Here is a 23,228-nt window from a genome sequence, read left to right as displayed (position 1 = left end):
TCTTATTTTCCTCCAATGTGGAAAGGAACGGATGATGAATTCAATAGAAGACCATTATTCTCTGCAGTACAACACACTGTCCCAACACACGCACACACACACTTTAGTGTGGCACGCACCTGCTGGCAAAAAGGCCGCTACAGACAGACTTCCTACTGAGAGCAGACAGAAGGGGGTGGGGAAACAAAACACTGCATTTTTAAATTAGAAAAACCAATCTCTTCCTTGCAGTGCCTGGCCATCAACAATTAGTAGAAAACGTATATCTCAAATGGCCGTGTTGCTGTATGAAAAATGAATTTACAGATTTAAATTTTTCCAGAGCACAGTACAGTATGCAAAACTTTTAATGAGACTGTGACCTCAGACGGCTCTGAATAAGCCTGTCTGTTTCTGTGTATGTTCTCATGATCATCTGCTTACATTATGCATGCAGTGACCTCAACAGAATTAAGCATATGTAAGAGTGTTTGTTTGAATTATGCACTTTAATTTGTTTGTGGCAAAAATCTCTTACTTTAAAGATCAAAACCAAAAGATGGGCTTTCTAGGGCTAAAAAAAATAAATATAAAATGTACATATATATAGAATATTTAAAATGTAATTTCTGTGTCTTTCTAATTTTTAGCAGCCATTACTGCAGTCTACAGTGTCACATGATCCTTCAGAAATCATTCTAATATACTGATTTGTTGCACAATTTGATGCTTATTTAGCATATTATTATCAATATTGAAAATATTAATTGGTAGTTCTGCGTGATACATTTTTTCAGGATTCTTTAATGAATAGAGTGTTCAAAATTATTGAATATTATCACCCAGCCCTACTAGTTATCCAACAAATGTTGAAATACTCTAAATCTACCAGCGCTCTAATAAATGCATAAAAAATTGCTGCAAAGACAACCAGGCCTTCAAGCAAAGGACACAAGACTTCACCAGTAAGTCAAGTCACCCAGGTTGATGTATAAATGGTTGGCTACACAAATGGCGGGACAGCAGGGTCACAATGCTACCTCCCTGTCATGTCTGTGACAGCTGCAAACGTCCACCAGTTGATCTACTGAATAACCTCATTCTGAGCTGCCTCCAAACAAGAACTCAGCTGAAAGAAAGAGCAAGGGACTACAGGATAGGGAAGGGTCACTTCTAATATAAGAGGTAGAGAGACAGATAACAGTCCTCTAATTGGAGATTCTGGCCAAAATCGCTAAACAATGGCGCTTCAAAACAGCACGCAATAAGGGTTTGGATTCAAGAGAGAAGAGTGCCAGCCAGGACGGCACCCTGCTGGGTAAAAGGACGGCCAGCGACTGACTGATCCCACAATAATCAGAAGCGACAAAAGAACCATTTGGTACCACTGACACTACATGACACTCCAATATGGAGGATTAATGTTTTGATGGTCCATGCATGCAAAGCCTTCCTTCATCCCGAACAATGCAGCCTGCTGATATTTCGAGAAGGAGAGAGGAAAAAGAGAGTTTGTCCTAGTTTTTTCTTTAAAAAGACATGATAGTTCAATGGGTCTATTTTAGGGGCGGGACAAAATATTAATATGCCAATATATCTTTGTCCTTCTCCATGTGATACGAGAATCGATATCTGGCGCTAAATATCAATATTTTAATTAATACAATAAGGGGCTCTAAACAGATTTCCTTGCAACCCGCATCTAAAAATGCGTGGAAATCACGGCTGCACCATTTTCAATTTCTTTCCAAAGCGCTCTTCTGAGCAACCATAAACCGCATTCTCTATGAAGATGGGGAAGCATGAGGAACCGAAGGATAAACAGATTTCCAGCCACTGTATTAGCTCTAGTGCTATGTATGTTTATGGGGATGAGAACTAAAAAACTGCCACGGAGCAGCTATCAGCATGGACCTCTTTCTCCGATATTACAAGTGCGCATTACGCCATGGGCACAGAGCGGCAGAAACATAAATCTGCACTTATATGGCATAGACAATGAAACAAAACCTTGTCACAGCCGTAATGCAGCGCAGAAGTAAGCATTGTGTGTGCGCATGCCACGTGTCTACATTTGAAATAACGAACTTGAGTGCACGATAAGCATTTAAATGTGTTGGTTAATACACAAAGAAGTGTAAGCTTCTAAATCCAAGAATAAAATGATTAATTAACTTAACGTTAAATTTGATTTACAGAAATCGTGCTGTTTTCTAACAGTCTGGACTTGAATAAAGAGAGAAAACTTGCACTTAACCTTTTCACAGGCATTTTGTTTTCATAGTTAGATATCATGATTTATCATTACAGGATTGTCTCACAATATATCGATTATTATAATAATTGCTGTATCGTGATATTATCGTATCGTGAGCCATGTATCATGATTCATATCTTATTGTGAGGTACCCTGTGATTTCCACCCCTAGTCTATATGCACAACATTTTCACAAAACAATTCACAATCCACATATAATCTTAAACGCAAGCATGATTAATGCTTAGCTCTTTATTAAAGCTATGAATTCTGCTGGAGACAGGTAAAGCAAGTACATTGAGCTCAGAGTCATGTTAAACAGTTAAAAAAATGGACAAATCCTACATACACACAATCCTATATATACACACATGTATATAGAAAACCTACCTGAGACTGAATTTCTCACAATGACAGAGGTACAGTGTGGGCTGTGAAATGAAGATGCTCTGGAAGAACATGAGTTTCCATTGTCAAATGGTCAGGAGCAGCAACCTATTAAAACAAGAAACGCTTTATAAGATTATAGTGCTCAGAACAGCACTGTAACAATCACATTCACCACACTCAACAGGGTTTACTGGCTTGATCTTTATAGCCCTTCAGTGACCTTATCAAATACATTAATGAAAAGTTTTTGTAGTTTTCATGTATCGTTTTTCCCAGACAATGTTGTACTTAGCATGCAATGTTTGTTCTAGCTGCCTGTCCTGGAAATTGCCACTTATGTGATAAAAGCACAAGCTAAGAACATGAATGCAACTTTTGGCATTGAAGACTTCAATAATTATCATAAGTAGTCTGGTTAAGTATTGCTTGTTACACTCAAAAGAAAAAAGAAAAGAAAAAAATGATTAAATAATAATAATAAAAAAACTAAACATACAAATAAAATGAAAGAATTTAAATAAAAATTAAAAATAAGTAAAAATAAATAAGTTAGTGTGTGACTTACAGTCTCATGAAAAAAAAAAAAAGATTACTACAATTACTACAACTACACTACGTGCTTCCTGAGTTTGTGTTTATGGTTTCGTGGCATTCAGAGGCAGTCAGCACTCATGTTGTTTTTGATTGGCATGTAGCAATCAGTTTCATTTTAAAGAAGTAAACTCTCAGGTTTGGCAAGGGATAGTAGAAAGGAAACAGCCCAAGCTAACCACAGTGACAAGGCCTACCTAAGCAATGCTCAGCGCTCAATCGAATCCCACGCTTTGTGTGTTGTTGTTGTTTTTTTAATACGTTTCTCACACGATTAGCACATTGATTTATTCTTCCCCATAATCGGTTCTTGGAACATTTTCAGAGCACATGGCATAACCCAGTTTGGTAGTGTGTAAACAACCAAATGCATGCCAGATTATGCCCATCAATTACTCACTCATCACATCCAATTAAAACATCTGGGATTAAGGGATTCATGATTATGATCTTAATCAATCCAAATAAAGCAGGTGACACCTGATGGCCAAACAGCACAAATACACCATCAATCAAATATTAATCATGCGTGATGCAAATCCCTGGAAAATTAAGAAATGAATTTTCATGAAGACAACGTAGCATAGAAATACGACTTTTCCTGTTGTTACTCTCCACAACCTTGAATCTGCAATAATACAGTGCTCATTAATACAAGAGCTCATTAAACTTGGAAATGTATGCTTCAACTCTCAACATCAGAGAACAGCAGTCTCTACAGGTGCACAATCTGTAAATGTAAATCATGCCAAAAAAGCCCAGAGCCTGAATCGTGGTCCCTGCTCACCTCACTATGTGCACACATACACACAAATTAGACTTTGTTCAATGAGCACTCTGCATTTCTATAGGAGCCCAGCAAGTCCCATTTGTTTACATGGCACTAATTAAGTGTGCTTTAATAGAGGAGCAAAAGAGCCAACTGTTCTGGGAATGAGGGAACGTCTCAGGTTCTGTTCGTCAGTCCTGCATTACACATCACAGCCATTACAAAAACATAAACGGTCAACATTAAAGCAAAAACAACCACTGCGAACAATTCATTGGTAGGGTTAGATTAGAGAAGATGATTTCCTTAAGTAACAACAGAATGATGATGTATCTTCTATATTATTAATCAAGAAATTAAATGGAATCATTTGCAAATTTGGATAGGCCTACATCACAAAATGAGAACTGATGAAAGGGAGTCAACCAAATATTAACCATCTAACAACAAAACTAAAAATACACAAATTAAATACAAATCTTAATGAAAGACTAAAACCGTTATCCAACATTAACAGAATTATCCAAATATTAACCATTTACCCTCAAAACTACACAGTTGGAAATAAATTCCATTCATAAATAATAAATGAGAGAATATATAAGTCAGGGGCATTTTGCCCTGAATGTTATTCCAAAGACAAAAAAAAAAAAAAATCTTTATACTGTATGACTTTTCTTTTAGCATGATGTCAACCAAGCTTTCATTTTTTCAACCTCTAATCGCAAAAACACCTGTCATACACAGGCCTCTTTTATCATATCACAGTGGATAAAATAAGTCACATTACGCAAGTAAAATGCACTACGAGTGTAATTTCTGGTTGACTTTAACAAGCCGAGCAGAAAAGACAATAAATCTGCCCTTGTTATCTTTTTATAACACAAGAACTTTAATCATGTCAAGACTGTTTAAAGTGGACAGAGCAAAGGTTTCATCTTTGAGCGATAAGGATCTTAAACAGTCGAGCATGTTACGAGTGCTTCTCTCCATTTGCAATGCAACAGAAGTTGAGCAGTTTATTCCGCCAAGAGGCATTGAGACAGTATCTTGACATTGGCTAATAGCATCTCTCATCTCATCCGTCTGCCAACTGGAATTTCTGCTCGTGTTTGGTGACAGTCCAGACCAAGAAGCAGAGCTCTTTCCAAAACAATATCCATGTGGGGCATAGAATACAATCATATTACCAAAAGACTATGAGCTGTGCATGAGTCTGCATTGGCTTAAATACTAAAACAGACGAAAAGGGAAATGAAAAACCTGCGGTGTCTAAATTACGCATGCAGAGCAGAGAGAGAAACACAAACGGTGGTGAATTTTCTCAGAGGAGTGGCTAATTCTTGCACATAAATGCTTGTTTTGTGCTTCTGATGGCAGTGTAATAAAACATGCATGCTACTCAACAGAGAGGAAGAGGCCAGTAAACAGAGAAGCTCATCACGCATTTCTCCCTCCTGTGGAGTGCTGCAAGGGAGAAAGAGAACGAGACGGAGAGAGAGCATAAGTGGGAGAGCGAGCTGTGACTGCTTGTTGCAGATCCTGCTGTTTATCCGCCAGCCTGCCTCCACACTGCGCTCATTCAGTCTGAAACAAAGCCCGATCAGCCGAGAGGCTCTGCTAGGACACGCACTACAAAACAGGAACACCAGAGAGAAGAACAGAAATGGACAGAGAGGGCTGAAAGACAGAGTCACCGCACCTAAACAGAAGCAAATGCAGCTTTGAAGGTAACCAGCAGTGAAAAATAAAAGAAAAACAACATGCAATATTCTCAAATGTTTCAAAAGCAAGTACACCGAGTCACTCAGTCACATGGAGTCATTTTTGCTAAAGCGAGTGTGTTTGCTCAGCCCAGACACCTCAGGTAATGAGGTTGGAAGTCTCAGAGGATGTGTTCTGTCATTGGCTATGGGATGACCACCAAACTCAGCGTCAATCCAGCAGGGCAGCTGTGCACTGATAAAATTGGAGTAAAAGCATTATGAAACTGCTTGACAACAACATGGGACACTAGCATATTAACGCTACACCAAACAGTTATTCCGGGGAAATATGTGGCCTGAGCAAAAAAAAAACAAACAAAAAAAAAACAGCCCCATTTTTTTCTGAATAAACTTACAGCCAGTGGAAGACAGGGCTTCACAAAAACTTTCTGGCCAGTAAGTATATTTATTATTATAAATACACATCTCTTGCCTTTATGACACATTGGCAGAATTTGCAGCAATTTTATCCAGCAGGCTTACATATATGGATTTATTGAAATGACAATAAAGACTTGAAAGCATCAGTGTGTGTTAAAAACTACAAACCATTACTGAGTTCATAAACATGTTTTTAATCATGTATTTACATTACAGTTCTATAATTTCCATTTTTTGTTTTGTTTTACAATATTAAAAGTATTTTTAAATGGAACACATGAATATTCACAGATTAAAAAAAAAAATCTTTTGTGGTGGAGCTAGTAAAATGTTGGCAGGTCACATAAAAAAATCCAAACTATTGGAACAACTAAGTCTGAAAGAAGTGATGCACAAAAGCCCAAGTGGATCTGTTGTCAGAATGAAGAATTAAATATCTGTTAAACAGTACTACATTGTTTCAATTCAAATAAACAATGCAGTACTTGGAACAGAATAGATAGCAACTCTGAAGGACACCTTTGAAGGAGAATACTTTAATGTAAGTAGCAAAAAGCAACATACAACAAAGAGGCTTTATTGTCAGTGAGTGCGCCATGTTAAGTGAAGCAAAAACAAAAAATGAACAGCACTGTTGCCATGCGGCTGTGGATTTGCAACCTTCAATGCAAGCAAATTACTTGACTTAATTTTCATGCTAGGCAACTATATTGTCTCTGTTGTTGGCCATTGGCTGCTGAATTGTTAGATTTATTTGCCAGTGTTTGAGTTGGAGGTTAAGAATAGGGTTAACACTGATATACTTTTGCTCACCTATTGCCATGCTATTTTATGAAGATAAGCTGATTTGGTGGAATCATACAGGGTTGATTTGCTATGAGGATAATAACTGAAGGCCTAAACGTACAAAGCTATGGTTTGGACATTAATAGGATTCATACTTTGCAATTCAAATCAAATAAATTATTCACACAATATTAAAAATAACTTCACAGATAAAGAGAGGAGAACAAAGAAAGAATTAATGTTGGTAAAGTCTATTGCTCAACATCAAGGTCATGGGTTTGATTCGGAAGGACAACACATCTGATGGAATGAACACCTTGAATAGACTGCAAGTCACAGTGTATGCTAAATGCATAAACGCAAATGTAATGGCATCTTCAGAGAATGAAAAAGTAATTTGATCTAAACCAATACAGAAAATACTGCAAAAGCAGTGAAAACCATGAAAAGAGAGAGCCCGACAGACAAAACCAAGTTTTAAAAGAACCAGTTCCTCAGCACAATTTAACTCGATTTTGTTTAATCATTTTTATGCATTTGAAAAAGGACAACCTACAGAGAAAAAAAAGAACAAAAACAGTGCAGGAGTTCATGATTTCAAAACAGCAGGCCTTATTTGTGTGAATACTAGTGAATGGGCTATTACAGGACTCTACAGTCAAGTGAATGTGAACAATTATTTTGCTGCACTGTTGCAAGTGAGATTTAACATCACAGCAAAATTCAAAAACTTCTTTACAAATCTATCATAAATCAACCTCCTTCCAATGTATCTTACTTTACACACTGTGAATGACTTACTGTTTAAAGGCTGTGTTCTGTATTTTGCCTGTGCTTCTTTCAGTTGTTGGTCAATGTAAACATGCACAGATATCTCTGGCTGTACTGTTTTTTTTAACAGCATCTCATGCCACTAGAGAAGGAATGTGGGGTTAAAATAGTTAAAATGTGTCCTTTACGTATGCTGTGATGTAAAAATAGAATGTAGTGTGTGAACATTAATTAGGTCATGCAGACTTGAATGTTTAACCTTCCAGGAGCATTCAATCAAGTAGCTTAATTAATATTCATGAACCATGCCCTCGTAATAGAAGGATTCTTCTATTCTCATTTCATTAGCACACACTTAAGAGCGTATTCTTTTCAGACAAGGTGTACACGTAATTAACATTCATGAACAAAACCTTAGCCAAACTCATAAATTACAGCATATTCTACTAAAATAAGGAATTTATAAGTTACACAATATATATTTAAACTAGTGCTGTCAGTTTAACATGTTAATTAGTTATGAAAAAACACGCAAGCAGTTAACGCACTGGCTCCGCCCCCAGAACAGTACACCATCTTACATTTCATACAGCTGACTGTTGATAAATATGATGCAGGGCAACAACTCCATAAATAAAGTTATTACCTAAAATTCAGGATATTGGGGCAAAAAATGCCCTGTGTAAGTTTTTGTCTAATATTTATATCATGTGATAAGCAATATCACACAAGCAGCAGAAGCAATATCAGACAAGTGCTGTTTATGTCCAAATACTATGAGTGCAAATGTGATTTTATACAACAGTTCAGTAAATGAGAAATTATTAGTGTGCTATATTTTAAACACAATATTGTGTTTTTGCTCAATTTTTGTCAACAAAAATATTACCTATTTAGCCAAAGCAGAACGGGTTGTGCGTCTGAGCAACACAGCAGTATTTAGTTTCTGAATGAATCAGCATTTTGAATGAATTGTGTGAACCAATGATTCAAAGGCCCATTCACAGAGAGAGAAGTTGACTTAATTCCTGAATGAATCAGCCGTTGGAACAAATCAAATGAATGAATGAATCATATAGACATTTACCGCCACCTGCTGACAGTTTTACCTTCTTTTTTAAAGTGTCATTTTATTTATTTAAAATAAATAAATATTTTAAATAAATAAATGTAAATAAAAATACATAAACAATATTAAAGGGATAGTTCAACAATAAAAAAAAAAATAAATAAATAAATAAATAAAATAAAAAAAAATGTAATTCTGTCATCCTTTACTCACCCTCATGTCGTTTCAAACCTGAATGCCTTATTTTCTTTTGCACAACATAAAAGAATGTATTTTAAAGACATGTTAACAAAGCTGATTTGGTTATTATTGACTTTCATAGCAAGAACAGTAACTATTGAGACTTTCTCAAATTCTTTTTTTTTTTTTTAATGTTCCATAGTTTATAAGCTGTTGTAGTCTAAACGTTTGTATAATAATTTTATGTTGAATCAAATAAAATATTTCTTTTTACAGCTATTAGCCTATTTGTAATGTCTACTTGATACTTTCTCATTTAACGCAATAATATCTTTAAATAATCTTCTGTGGGTATTTTCATAGCAAATTATTTTGCGATTAATTAGATTAATTAATCACTGCACCCTGTAATGAATTAGATTTAAAAATGTAATCGACTGACAAAACTAATTTAAACATTAATGTCACTTTCACCAGTAATTAATCAACTTTACTGTATTATCATGTAGATCACAGACCAAAATTCATTCAAATATTTATGTTTGTGATATTGTATACAAAAAAATTCATATTTAAATGTTCGCAAACTACTGATTTGTCCCATAATGAAGAAATATTTTGTGCATAATTGATGAAAGTTATAATGAAGTGTTAACAAGACACCAGTCAAGTAAGAAATGTACTTTCTGTGAAGACATCTACTTAAAAGGATAAAGTTACTTAACACATCATGTAGTAAAGAATATCTGAATTTTATGGCACTTCTTAATTCAGTTATTCAGTACTTGCCATTGTATATGTTATATTGTGACATCAACATTACACTCTTTAAAAACTTTGACTGTGCCCCTAAAAATAATTACACTTGAGGGGCATAAGTGCTCTTAAACAAGCATGTTAGTGCAGAGCCTTGCATCAAAGATTTGGGAATAAGACACACTAACGACAACAGTTTGTAAGCAGTCTGTCTTTAATGAGGCAAAATGAAGTCAACAGATGTATTCTCAAATTGCTGAGTACAACAAAAACGGTTTAAAAACATTTACAGTAATCCAGGCATTTTACAGTCATTCTTGTGTGTTCTTGGAAGCAATTACCATTCAAAAATATCTAGCCAGTGCAAATGTATTTACAAGTAGGAGAAGTCTCTCTGTCTTAACGAAGTAAGCCACCTGTTCTTAACACATGTTCCCTTAACATTCATTAAAAACCCCAAACCATGAAGTAAAAGGTTCCTTTGTGTGCCAAAAAAGGAGTCTACATTTTTTCTCTAAGATTTTAAAGGGATACTCCATCCCAAAATGATTTTTTTTTCATTATTCACTTACCCCCATGTCGTTCCAAACCTGTAAAAGCTTTGTTCATCTTCGGGACACAATTTAAGATATTTTGGATGAAAACAGGGAGGCTTGAGATTGTCCCATAGACTGCCAAGTAAGTAACAGTGTCAAGGTCCAGGGAAGTATGAAAAGCATCGTCAGAATACTCCATCTGCCATCAGTGATTCAACCGTAACATTATGAAGCGACGACAATACTTGTTGTACATGAAGAAAACAAAAATAACGATTTCATTCAACAATTCCACTTCTCTGTGTCTGACACAGAAGAGTGTAAGCCATATGCATACTGCTCAGAATTGCCCAAAATGGCGCTACGCTGATTTGGAGAGACACAGAGGAGAGAAATTGTTGAATAAAGACATTATTTTTGTTTTTTGTTTTCATGTACAAAACATATTCTCGTCACTATAATGTTACGGTTGAATCACTGATGGCAGATGGAGTATTCTGACGATGCATTTCATACTTTCCTGGACCTTGACACTGTTACTTACTTGGCAGTCTATGGGACAGTCACAAGCCTCCCGGTTTTCATCCAAAATATCTTAAATTGTGTTCCAAAGATGAACAAAGCTTTTACGGGTTTGGAACGACATGGGGGTAAGTGATTAATGAAAACATTTTCATTTTGTGGTGGAGTAACCCTTTAAGCAAGCACATTACAGCTCAAAACCAGAATGAAAAACAAAACTACTCAACTAACTAGCATGTACTTTTTTGAAACTTGCAGTAAGACAGGTCTGGGTACTGATAAACCTTTCTCACACAAGCAATCAAAACTAAACCAGACAATCTTGTTTACTGTGTGGGATCAAGCTGCAGTTTCTCCAAAATGTCTAAGTGTGTTCCTAATGTCACATACAGTGACTGCAGCCAATGGAGGCATAGTGTCATAAACGTCCCACTTCAGCACAGCTTGCCACCCCTCTATAAATGTAGTAACTGTAAGTTGAACATTTGTTGCACACATACACACAAAATAAATAAATAAAAATACAATCTTCACCATGCTAAAACATAGTAAAACCTACTTGCAATACTGCACTGATGAATCAAGCCCTTGAAATGGCCATAACATCTAATGATTTATATTGACAAAACACCTGACATATCTAGTCTTCTGCCAATGGGTAACACAATCCCGCGGCTTATTTTCCTCCTTTTTCATCTGGGTTTGTATGCCTGCTGACGGCTTCATATTCCACACTTTATTTCTGTAAGGCTTCATTTGATTCCGGATAATGTTTCAAGTTAAATCAATTGCTGTGCACTTCTCCTGACTGTTGAGATACAGACTGTTATTACTCAGACTTCACACACACTCAGCATTTTGGGGATGCTCTCCTCTTTAAAGTGATACTTATGTCTATAGGCTCTTCAAAGGAAATAAATCGATAAGCGTTTGCTGTTGCTTCACATTTTCAGAAGAGCCTGAATCCTTGAGACATACAGAACTGTGATTGTGTTTTAAAATATATTTTGAGTTCCTATGGCTAAATAAGAACACCGCACCAAATTTTAGGTTGCCTGTATTTTGGTTAGTGCTTTAGTTTGTTTTTTTGTTGTGGCAGTTGGACTACAAGCATGTGATTCCTTAGTCATTTTTCCAGTGCAGTGCCGCGCACAACCTTGAATTTAATAGCTTCCAAATACCTAAAACATTCCTGAAAGCAGTGTAGAATATAGGAATCTTGCTGAATACCGGAAGTGTCCTTCATGTACATTTGTTAGATTATTCAGATGACTAAACGCTCTCAGTACCTATTCTGTAGCAGTATATGCATCACTTTTTTGCCACTAATGTTTTTTTTTCTTTTCCACAAAAAAAAAAAAAAAAAATAATCAGGAGCACACTTCAGTTTTTTTCCAGGATATACTTGCTGTATAACAAAAGACCTTTTCTCTAATAAACACAGTTTAATATTTTAACCTGAAAACAACCCTAAACAATTAGTTCTATGCTAAAAATTAGTGAGATGCGATAGAATGGGTCAAAGGTGCAACAATTAAAGAAAATGCAGAAGCTCTTCTATAAATGGTAGCAAACTTTTTCTCACTTCCTTCATTGACTTGGATGGAAAAGGAAAAGCAGTCAATGATGTAAAGTGTTAAAGTGATATCACAGGAGTGCAGGTGATCTGAATATTAGCATTGCAAACATGATTCCAAAAGAATCCAAACCACTGATGATGTAATACACCTTAATTGTCTTCTCTAAATTGAGTTTATTGTATTAGGGAACTTTTTTTTGTTTTGTTTTTTTGTGATCAGACTAATAGCTGTTTGCTTTGTTGTTTAGCAGGTGCTAGTTTGGCAAAGTGACTTGTAGTGTAACAATTGCAGGGACAGTCCTCCTGGAGCAATCCCAGGTTAATTGATTTTCTCAAAGGCATAATGGCAGTAGAGTGGGTTTATAATCTCTGTAATAACACCATTAAGTCTTGCGTCAGATATTAAAGAACATTTTGCTGTATAACTTGGCAACAGTGCCTTAGTCATCCCACCAGATGATTCGACAGACTCTCGTCACTACTTGTAAGTTTTCTGTGAATGAGTAAACGATATACATATGTTTTTATTTGTTTGTTTTGTTGAGACCGCTGAATGATTTTTATTTTAGGTCAAATGAAATCCCACTGAAAATCTTGTATGATTTTTTTTTTTTTCAATATCGATATTCCGTTTTTGAGAATCGATACAGTATTGCCAAACAAAACATCGCACGTATCAATATTTTCTTACACCCCTGCTAGATAACATTACCCTTATCAATAGATTAGAGAGAAGCTTAAACTGCCATGGGATGTCTATATTGAGAGTCCAAAATCATAGTGATATCATGTCAGGGTTTCCCAAATGAAGGTGCATTTAAGAAATCCAATGACTTGGGAAATTGTGTTTGAAATGTACATTCTGAAAGTGAAAAAAGTGAAAGTGACGTGACATTCAGCCAAGTATGGTGACCCATACTCAGAATTCATGCTCTGCATTTAACCCATCCGAAGTGCACACACACAGAGCAGTGAACACACACACACACACACACACTGTGAACACACACCCGGAGCAGTGGGCAGCCATTTTATGCTGCGGCGCCCGGGGAGCAGTTGGGGGTTCGATGCCTTGCTCAAGGGCACCTAAGTCGTGGTATTGAAGGTGGAGAGAGCACTGTACATGCACTCCCCCCACCCACAATTCCTGCCGGCCCGAGACTCGAACTCACAACCTTTCGATTGGGAGTCCGACTCTCTAACCATTAGGCCACGACTTCCCACATTCTGAATGAATACTCAACTCTAATTTAATTGAAAATATAAAAACTACATTTTTAAATCTTCTTAAAAAAAAAACTACAGTAGATAAGATTAATAAAGAAAAAGAAGTTGCATCTAAACAAGCTCAAATGCTGAAAGTGTTTCTCAAACACATTTGTGAGCATCTGTACGAGAGATAAATGAAGCAAATTTTTCATGTCGTTCCAACTGTGAAATTGTGATGCACTGCGACATGTATCACTTTGCAATGGTGATATCCATTCCTAACAGACACCCACTCAGAAAAAAGGCCAAAGATCAAAATATGGAAATGCATTAAAACACACAAAAACTACAAAGACATTGACAGTCATTTGAATCAGGACAAGCAGATGAGGAGTAAAACAAGAAATGCAGCTGCCTCACTGAATTTTACTACAATTAAATGTTTAACAGAAATCCCAGAACACCTGACGTTGAATTGAAGCAACAAGTTTAGTGCATTCAAATCAGTTCAGCTATTACTTGATTGCTCAAACTCAATGATTGAGGCAGTATGTCAAGAATGTTTAATGCCTTGGTGTTCTTGGCAGTAAATGCATGCAGCCATACAACATATCAAGACCCTTTCACTGAGATAAATGTGGTCAAAGAGACCTTTTGAAAACCTTTTACAAACAGAAAAACAGATGTCAAATACAAACAAAAAACATTTTGCATTAAGGAAGACATCATTTTAAAGACGGACAAACAGACTACCTCTTCAAGCAAAGCATGAGGACTGAAGTGAGAGAGAGGTTTCATCTTGAAAGAGTAGAAGCGCCGCTCTTTGTAGCAGCCACCATGTACAAGAGCTCTTGATGGGGAGGCAGAAAAACCCTGAAGAGATTAGAACAACTAATCTTCCGCCGCTACTTCAAAAATGTTGTTTTTCTGAGTCCTTTGATCTCTCATTTACAGATAATTGAATCAATCTACCATTTCTTTAACCTAAGGGGGAAAAACATTCTAGAGGTGCACTACCCACCCCTTTCGTCTGTGTTGACTGATTTATACTGGTCTGCGGCAGACTTTCATTAGCATGCATTTCAGATGGGACTCTAGTAGGGACGATACACATTTATATACATATCAGATTATTTGTTATGGTATTAGTCTGGATATTCACAATATAAAAAAAAAAAAAATCCACAACATACAGTGCTGACAGTCAGATGGGTGGAAGTGCTAGTACAGGTAGTGACACTTTCCCGTTTTTTTCCTCAGATGTCTGATAAGATTGGATATCGGCATGGCACAGGATGGATCACTTAAACAAGCTGCTGGACAGCACAGTGCAGGCCACTAAACCCGTGTGACCCATTTGACTTCTTCTGTGAATGTTCTACTTTAAAGCCCTATGGAGGAAGCCAAACATCTCAAACAGCTGGACAGCCTGACATTCAGAACAGACAGAGAAATCGGACCTTGTTTGCCTTAAGATTTTCCAAGAGAGGACTTAAATCATTAAGAGCCTGATGAAAAGAAAACAATATGTGTTAAGGAAAAAAAACTGCACTTGAAACATAGTACCAACTCAGCAGTGATCATTAAATCATTACTCTTAAAAACAAAGATCCTTCGATGGAATGTATGCTTCTATAAAGAACCTTTAACATTTATGCAACCATTAAAAATCACAGCAATTTTGGGTTCCCCAAAGAACCTTTCCCATGTTTTTTTATTAATTAGTTACACTCTGTCACAGTCTAATCTGTCCTGCCACAGTTTAGTAATGCACTGAAAATATTTTTACACTTTAATAATAACATAAAATGTCTTTGACATTGTTTTGTGCCATTGCTTTGGCAAAAATCTGTCAAATGAACTAAAAGAGAATAAGAATATGACAAAGCGTTGCATGTTTCTAAGCAGCAAACTCCATCTCTCTATATGCTGTGAGTTAAATGTGCATTTGGGAATGCAACAGGCCCCAGTTGTGCACTATTTTCACATGCGCATAATTTCCAACATTTATGTGGACAGATAATTACATTTCACCAGTTTTGTAATGAGACACACTTGTAAACCAGTGTTCATTGAAACAGCAGGTTTCTCCCAATATAACAACTCAAGGGATTACGTTTTTCAAGAAAAGAAATTAGGAGAAAAGTACTGTAATTTTCCTATCAGAAGGTAAAAATAATATAATATAGGTATAATAAAATATTCATTTATAGGTTTCAATCCACTTTAAAGTCCAGGCACAATTCCAGTCAAAGCAAAGATTTTTACTTTGTTCCATTTAGACACTAAAAATGGTTTGCATATTTTAATTTTGAACTCTCAAAGAGCACTAGGTCTGGTCTACAGCATCTAAGCAAAAAAAATAAAAATGTTGTAAAAAATCTGAAACCTTTATTTTCAAGAGTGATATGTAAAGTCTACTGTAATTAGTTGTACATTTAAAAGGTGTTAACTGTGTGAAGTTAGTTTGACTTCTTACAGCACTAAAGCAGAAAACTGTCAATTTCAAAAGGTATCCCAGATGATCAATAATATCACATATACCAAAAAAAAAAAATACACATTCTAATAATAAAAAAAACAACATCAATCAATTACACAACACCACAATAATACCACAACAAACTATTTGAAGAAAAAAAAGAAAAAAAAAAAACTCACGATGAATGACAGACTGTAATGTTTCTGGCAGTGATAAAACCACCAGAGACAGACCGTATGGAGATCACTTCTCTGACAAAGCCTTCTCACCAGAAGGGCAGCTTGATAATGTGTGTCCAGCACAAGCGATTCAGAAGGGCCTTCCTGATAATCAAGTTTAAATGGCATGCCACACAACCCCCTCACCTGTGAATCAGCACCAGGAGAATGAGGCTTACATTTAGGAGAGGAGAACTGTGCTTACCCTGCATGGCTATTCAATTAGTTACACCCAATCTTATCCCTGGAGAAACTTCAAGGAAAAAATAAACAGACCGAAAGGCGATGCAATTTTTTTGTAATCCGCAGCTGTGCGGAGAGATAGATCGAGTCAGAAAAAGACATAATATCTTGTGGCATGTAGAAAGAATCCATCTAATGGAGTTCAAACCAGGTGAGATTTACTGGCAAATGCCAGATAAACAGAAATACATAAGGGGAAAATGGGGGGAAAAACATGCAACTGCTGTATGTTTTTGAGAGGTGTGCAAACAGGTGAAGAGAAATGAGTTCTAAAAAAAAAAAAGCATGTGGCCCAAAAACAGCTTGTAAAAAGGTCTGATTAAACTAAGAAATCCATGTTTATATTTTAACTATAAATAATAGCTACATCCAAAAGAATCCTTAATATACTTATATATATATACAACATGACCACTTATCTTAGTCTACGCCTGTGAAAAGAGCCACATACTCCCACTCTTAAATAATAACCATTCATAATTCATCATCCACTAGATAAAAAAAGATTGCTCTCTTCAATGCCATAACCTGTGAAGATAACACAAAGCTAACTGAAGCCCCACAGGCTTGCAGATGAAGGATGCTTATATCTCTGCTGGGCTGGCAATCAACTCAGAACTGATCTGATATTAAACTAGCATGCCATTAATACTTGCACCTCTTGACCCCTGCCATGCAACGATCCCTGCAGCATCCCTTTTTATTAATAACGAGAGCTATTTAGGCTCAGCATACTGATCGGTTGTTAGAGACCAGAGGAAGACTGTATGATCGTTTGTTTGTCTCTGCCTCTTGACTCAGTGAAGTCAGGGCTAAAAGAGGCTCTGGATGGGTACATGAAGCAGACTATTTCAGCAGACCGCTCTGGGCTCATTCTCAGGGCTTCAGTCGGCACACCCGATCAAAGCTACAACAAAAGTCTTTCAAACGTACTAAACTGACAACTGGAGACTGCGAGTAAACGTCTTGGTAGCCTGAATGTTGAAAAAAAGGAAAATCTCTACACTGAAAAATATTTGGTGAAGAAACAATTTTTCACTCAGAAATTGCCAGTAAAGTTATCAAATAACTACAGAGAAATTGCAACTAACAAATTAAACATGAAACTTTTCACACTGTTCTTAAACCTGGGTTCTAAACCCTCAGTTTAAAGGTATGCTAAACGCTTGTAATTTATCAGCGGGGTTAGCGCCACTTTTTTTTTTTTTGACCCAGGGTTATGAAACTCCAGTCTGTGCAATGCCAAACTTGTGCAGTGTGAAACACTTATGGCTAGATGACAGCCAACCGTGTCCCTGGGTCAGTCACTAAAACACCGCTCAACATATAAGCAGTCGTTCCAGAGCTGTCGTTTCACCATCAAAGGGTGATGGAAAAAATGTGAATTTGTGTTAAGTGGAGTGTTTTATTCTTACATTTATAATCCAAAAAGTCCATTCTGGAAAACGTGATAGTACAGTCAGTAGACTGTATATGACAGTACACAATGCTTGAGCCTTTATGTAAACATACTGCCTTCAACATGCAAATAAGAACATTACCCTTGAGTTTAGGAAAGTACAGTGTGAAATGTCAACTTATGACTGTCCAGGATTAATTGTTAACCCTGTGTACAAAATCCTTGGTTATTTTTTAACCCAAATACTGGGTTAAGCCTTTTAGGTCTTTTTTGGGAAGGTTATTTTTTTCAGTGTTTGGGTAGATTTTGTGTTACCCAGCTCCTGGGTCAAATGTAACAACCCAATGTTTGGGTAGTTTTTGCGTTACTCAGATCCTGGGTCAGTCATGACCCAGCAGTTGAGTCATTTATCGCTGGGATTTTGCATACTCTTCAGACAGAGCAGTTGTAATCGCAATTGATTTGATGCATTTCTTCAGTAAAATACAGGTTTGTGTACATTTTATTTTAAATGTTTATTTTGGTCTTATGATGGAAAAGCCTGATGCTTTGCATAAAAAAAGATTTTATTCATAAAGATACAGAACACAAATACTTTGGATGTTAAATATGTCCTTAGTAATGTTTACTGTTTTTTTATGGGCAGGTTATGAAGGCAGTCGCAGTTTATTTTGGCTAAGAGTGAAATGGGGCGGCGGTCTTAGCAATGACCAGTTCTCCACTGAACACGATTCCAGTTCGGGCATGAGAGCCAGGACCGTTACGGTGGAAACAGAATAACAGAGACTGGCCGATTAAACGTGAATTACTTCTGTTTAATGTTTCCTTCTAATGTTAGTTAAATTAGTTTAAAAAACAATATGTATAGCCTACATAACAACAATATAAACAATGCTGTAAATGATAAATAAAGAAAAATAAAAGGAAGTTATCACGCAAACCAGTGGTTGTTGAGTATTTTACAAATGTTTAGAGGATTTAAATTAATCTGTAAACATTATTTCATGTATAAAACAATAAATAAGTAAGTATTATAGTAAAAATGTATCAACCCATTAGCTGGGTTAAATCAACCCATTATGATTGATTAAATAAATAACCCAATATGCTGGGTAAAATTAATCTCAAATATTTTTTGTCCTATATTTACCCAGCCCTTGGGTTTAAAACAAATTGGGTTCTTTTAAACCCAGGGTTTTTTAGGCTGTATAAGCAGCATGAATCGTGAAACAAGACAAACCATAATTGAGTGTTTAGAATGACCCAGGGCTAACAATTTCAAGTGTGAAAAGTCCTTTTGTTTGCAACTTAAAGGGGTGCTATTATGCTTTTTCAACTTTAGTTAGTCTGTAATGTTGCTGTTTGAGCAGAAAAAAGATCTGCAAAGTTACAAAGCTCAAAGTCCACTTCAAAAGGAAATATTTTACTTTTCAAAAACTACAACGAACGACTCGTTTGGACTACAACGCATATTTTCTGGGATTTGTGAAATCACAAAGGTCGACGAATAGGACGAGACCTGGTTGAGCTGCGAGTGTTTTCTCAAGGCAGACGAGGCTTAGAGTGGTTACAATCATCCGGGTTTAAATCCCGCTTAAATTGATTTGATTTTGGCGCAATATTTACACTGAAGCTCACAGCAGTGGCTGTGGTAAGTGGCAAGACATTTCCCGACCAGGCGCCGAGTAGAGCCAATCACAACACAGACTGGCCCAGCTAACCAATCACAGCGCATTTCGTATTTCATAAGGCGGGCCTTCATTTGATACAGGAACTATTCCAGCTGTTCCTGCCAGACTGGGGAGAGAGGTGTTGTAATGTAAAATATGTGAAAAATAATGTGTTTTTTGAACTACCTAGTATGAGAGCCTGTTCTAGTACACCCCCAAAACAAAATCAAGACCTTGTAACAGAGCATAATAGGACCCCTTTAAAAAAAAACAAAAAAATGTATAGTGTACTGGAGTGTACTGCGGCCTCAGTTAATTTCATTCCAACACTGAACCACTTCTTTTAACACAATCAGTTCAGGAAAAAATAAATAAATAAATACATGATTCATATTATTATTGGTGGTGTTATTGCTATTATTACTTCTGCTATCCTCATGACTACTGGTTTGGAGAAGAACTCTTCCTCTCCTCAAGCATTCCTTGAGTGCTTCCTTCATTGCATGGCTCGATCAAGCTGCAGAATTCCCTCCGTGTCGACATCTCTCTCTGATTTCCCAGTGCTGCACAGGACCTGACTCAGCTCCCTGAAGATTAAACGGACTGAAAAAAAAAACAGATCCCCTATATTCTGTTCTGTTCTTTAGTGGAAAGTGACAGTAGACTCAGTGGACTGCACTGCAGCAAAAAAAAGCATGTTCGCATTATCTATGCAAAAAAGGGGTCATTTCATGGACACAACTAAGCTTTTTTCTAACATGACAATACATTCATGCGATTATAAAGTTACAGACCTAGGTTGCACGTTCAGTTAAACAGTCTTTCCAAAGGTCATTCTGAACTAGTGAGCGAGTAATACTATACGCATGCAATTAAGATACAGGAGTGAAATTAATACCAGCTTTAGGGAGATGAGGCTAAAGAAAAGAGCCCGGTCATTTGATGTCATTAATCTAATGGGATTCTGGGTTCTTCTCCAGCTCTATTGAAACATAATCCAAATCTTGTCCCACTTTCCGTTACACCCCCCCCCAAAAAAAGTCTCAGCATGAGAGCCACCCGAGGCCCAACACTCATTTGCAAATTATCTCAGACATTTAAAATGTTCTTTATAACTCATCTTCAACTCACAATTCAATGCTAATTGGGTCATAGACTTGGGGACAGAGTGAACTGAGTTATGTGTGATGTCATGGCATGGCATATATTTGTCCTGTTTTAAAACTTTTACACCACAGTCTGCACAAGAAACAGAAAGAGAAAAGAGGACAAACAAAAGCTCAAGAGACACAAGTGTAAAATCAAGCTTTTTACAGCTATTCTTAAACTATCCGTGAGACTTCAATCTAATATTTAAAGAAGGCCTCCAAATGGAGAAAATCATTGTATGATCATAAATAAAATATCTCCAAATATTACCTGGGCAAAAAAAAGGACAAGCCAAGGACTGTGTTAAGTTTGAAAGCAATTTGATAATCCAAGTATCATTGAATCACAAGTCGCTGAGATCAATTTCATGTGTTATCCAATCTCAATAATTATTAAAAATGACTGATATTAATAAAGAAAACTTATATAATATAACTGAACTTCCTTTTTCTTACAATTCAATATTCAACAAGCATAATGCATTATACAGAAATATTACATATTACGCAACAAAAGCAAACAAAAGACATAATGGTTATAAAAATCTTGACTACTTGATCTACGAGTTTTCAATCCAAAACTGCCTCAGGATAAAGAAAATCATTTTAGGATCATTCATAAAAATGACTCAATATTCCTTGTGGGCAAAATAGGACAAGCCAAGGAGTGTGTTAGTTTGAAAACTACTTGAGTGTCACTGAACCACATTTCATTTGTTATCCATGTTTTGATTATTAAACGTACATAAAAATGCTAAATATTATTTTAAAATACTTTCCTTATCGTTCAATATTCAAAAAGCAAAATACATGATACACTCTTTATATATACTCCACAAAAACACAAAAGTTTCTTTTTAAAAAAGATAAGACCTACTACTACTTATAAAACAAAAAAAAATTTAAAAAACAAATTTTTTTTGCACTTTTAAAATTTCCAAAAAAAGGTTATTACACATCCATTAAACACTTAATTAAAGGGTAATTACAAATTCCCTTATATATGTACACACATTTTAAACTAAAATCTTGGTCATAAAATAATGGGCACGTTATGCGTCAACAACTCACAAATATAGAGGCATATTTTCTTAACGCAAGACCCGAACATGTTCAAAAATACAAGAACGACCCGTCATGCATGCACATTACTAAAAACACCCAAACAGTTCAAAGTACTACAAATCCAAGAGCATATTCTGTTAACTTTAGCTAGAGCAACACGAACTGAATTATCATTTTAAAGAGATTTTCAAAAGCAACACAGCTGTGCAACTGCAGGCTGACACATGAGATATTCTCGCCTCACCTTTAAAAGAGAACAGAGCATTGACTGAAGCCCATGCAAAATTCATTACTGCCCAAAACGAGTCTCTATGGCATGAGCTGGCAGAGCAGCTCAGATTTTCTATGGACTGCGTAAAGGTGCCAATGCAGACTCAATCTGCCCATAAAGTCTTACAGAAACAGATGCATTTAAAAGCAACAAGCATCCCGCGTTGCTTTTGTCCCAGCTGCTCTGAAACTCAGACTTACAAACGCTCACACACACACACTTTGACCGTGTTACTGCACATTAAGGCTGTGTAATGAGCAAGAAAGCGCTGATTTGTGTATGTGTATATATATTAGCATTACCTAAACACTCGCTGGACGTGTAGATAAAAGTCAGTGACTATTCAAAACTTCCACTAAACTGCAAAACTCAACTCCACCGCGGCTCAAACAGTCTCTACGGCGGCTAGACGTAGTATTTATGCAAACAGTTGAGCTTGGAGAGAGGTAAATGGCACGGTTTTTTAAATATAGCAGTGTATTTGACAACTAAAATGGGTTTTAAATTAAAACACGTTGAGAAGTCGCTCCTCTGATTTTCCTCAGAACGAGGTTAGCGCGGCTAGCCGTAGCATTTCTTCAGTTCTGAAGAGGCAAAACCGCGCTTGTTTTGAAGAAAACACCAAACATGACTCACCGATATAGTTCTCTTTGATACAGCTATCCGTAAGGGATCCGCAAATGTTTCATAAGTTTCAAAATGAGAGGTGGACTCAAACTCTCGCTGACAGCATCACTCTCTGAGCCGCCATCTTCACTCGACTATGATGCTGCTGTTGGCTCGAGACGCGCTACCTACCGAAAACTCTGGAACGAACCAAATCAATCCGTCCAGTAGGGGGGGACCTCCCGTTACTCACAATTTCACAAGACACCAGCTCAAAGTATTTTTAAAAGTGAAGCTTAAGTTGAATGTGTTAAAATGTGTCACCTGACATTTTGGATTTATTAGAACAAAATACATATGTTAAAATACTTTAAGGCATACATTTGTTGAATTCAAACCCCCGCACTGTAGTCAAATTCGAAAGACTTGTTTCCAACAGAGTGGACCTCCGAGCATTTTTCTTTCAGGTAGGGGCCCAAACAAGGACCTGTGTGAGATTATCGTGTACATTATCTTTACACATTTGTGTTTTTAAAGTTCATCCTACCTGAACTTTCTGTAAAGTGGTTTGAGCACGGTTTACTT

The 23,228-nt window shown here is 36.5% G+C and overlaps 1 protein-coding gene across 1 annotated transcript in view; it reads right to left on the bottom strand.

The window, feature by feature from the left end:
* ndst2a (N-deacetylase/N-sulfotransferase (heparan glucosaminyl) 2a) overlaps positions 1 to 22,912 on the bottom strand; it is a 106,825-nt gene extending 83,913 nt beyond the window's left edge. Inside the window, exons 1-2 of the mRNA XM_042736752.1 lie at positions 22,674 to 22,912; positions 2,627 to 2,731 (exon numbers count right to left, since the gene is read on the bottom strand). The gene's annotated coding sequence lies outside the window, so the exon portion shown is untranslated. The remainder of the gene's footprint in view (positions 1 to 2,626; positions 2,732 to 22,673) is intronic.
* Between the last annotated feature and the right edge of the window lie 316 nt (positions 22,913 to 23,228).

Source organism: Cyprinus carpio, chromosome B13 (genome assembly GCF_018340385.1).
Source record: "Cyprinus carpio isolate SPL01 chromosome B13, ASM1834038v1, whole genome shotgun sequence".
NCBI lineage: Eukaryota > Metazoa > Chordata > Actinopteri > Cypriniformes > Cyprinidae > Cyprinus > Cyprinus carpio.
The sequence above is the reverse complement of the archived record's forward strand: the minus strand, read 5'-3'. Positions and strand labels throughout refer to the sequence as shown.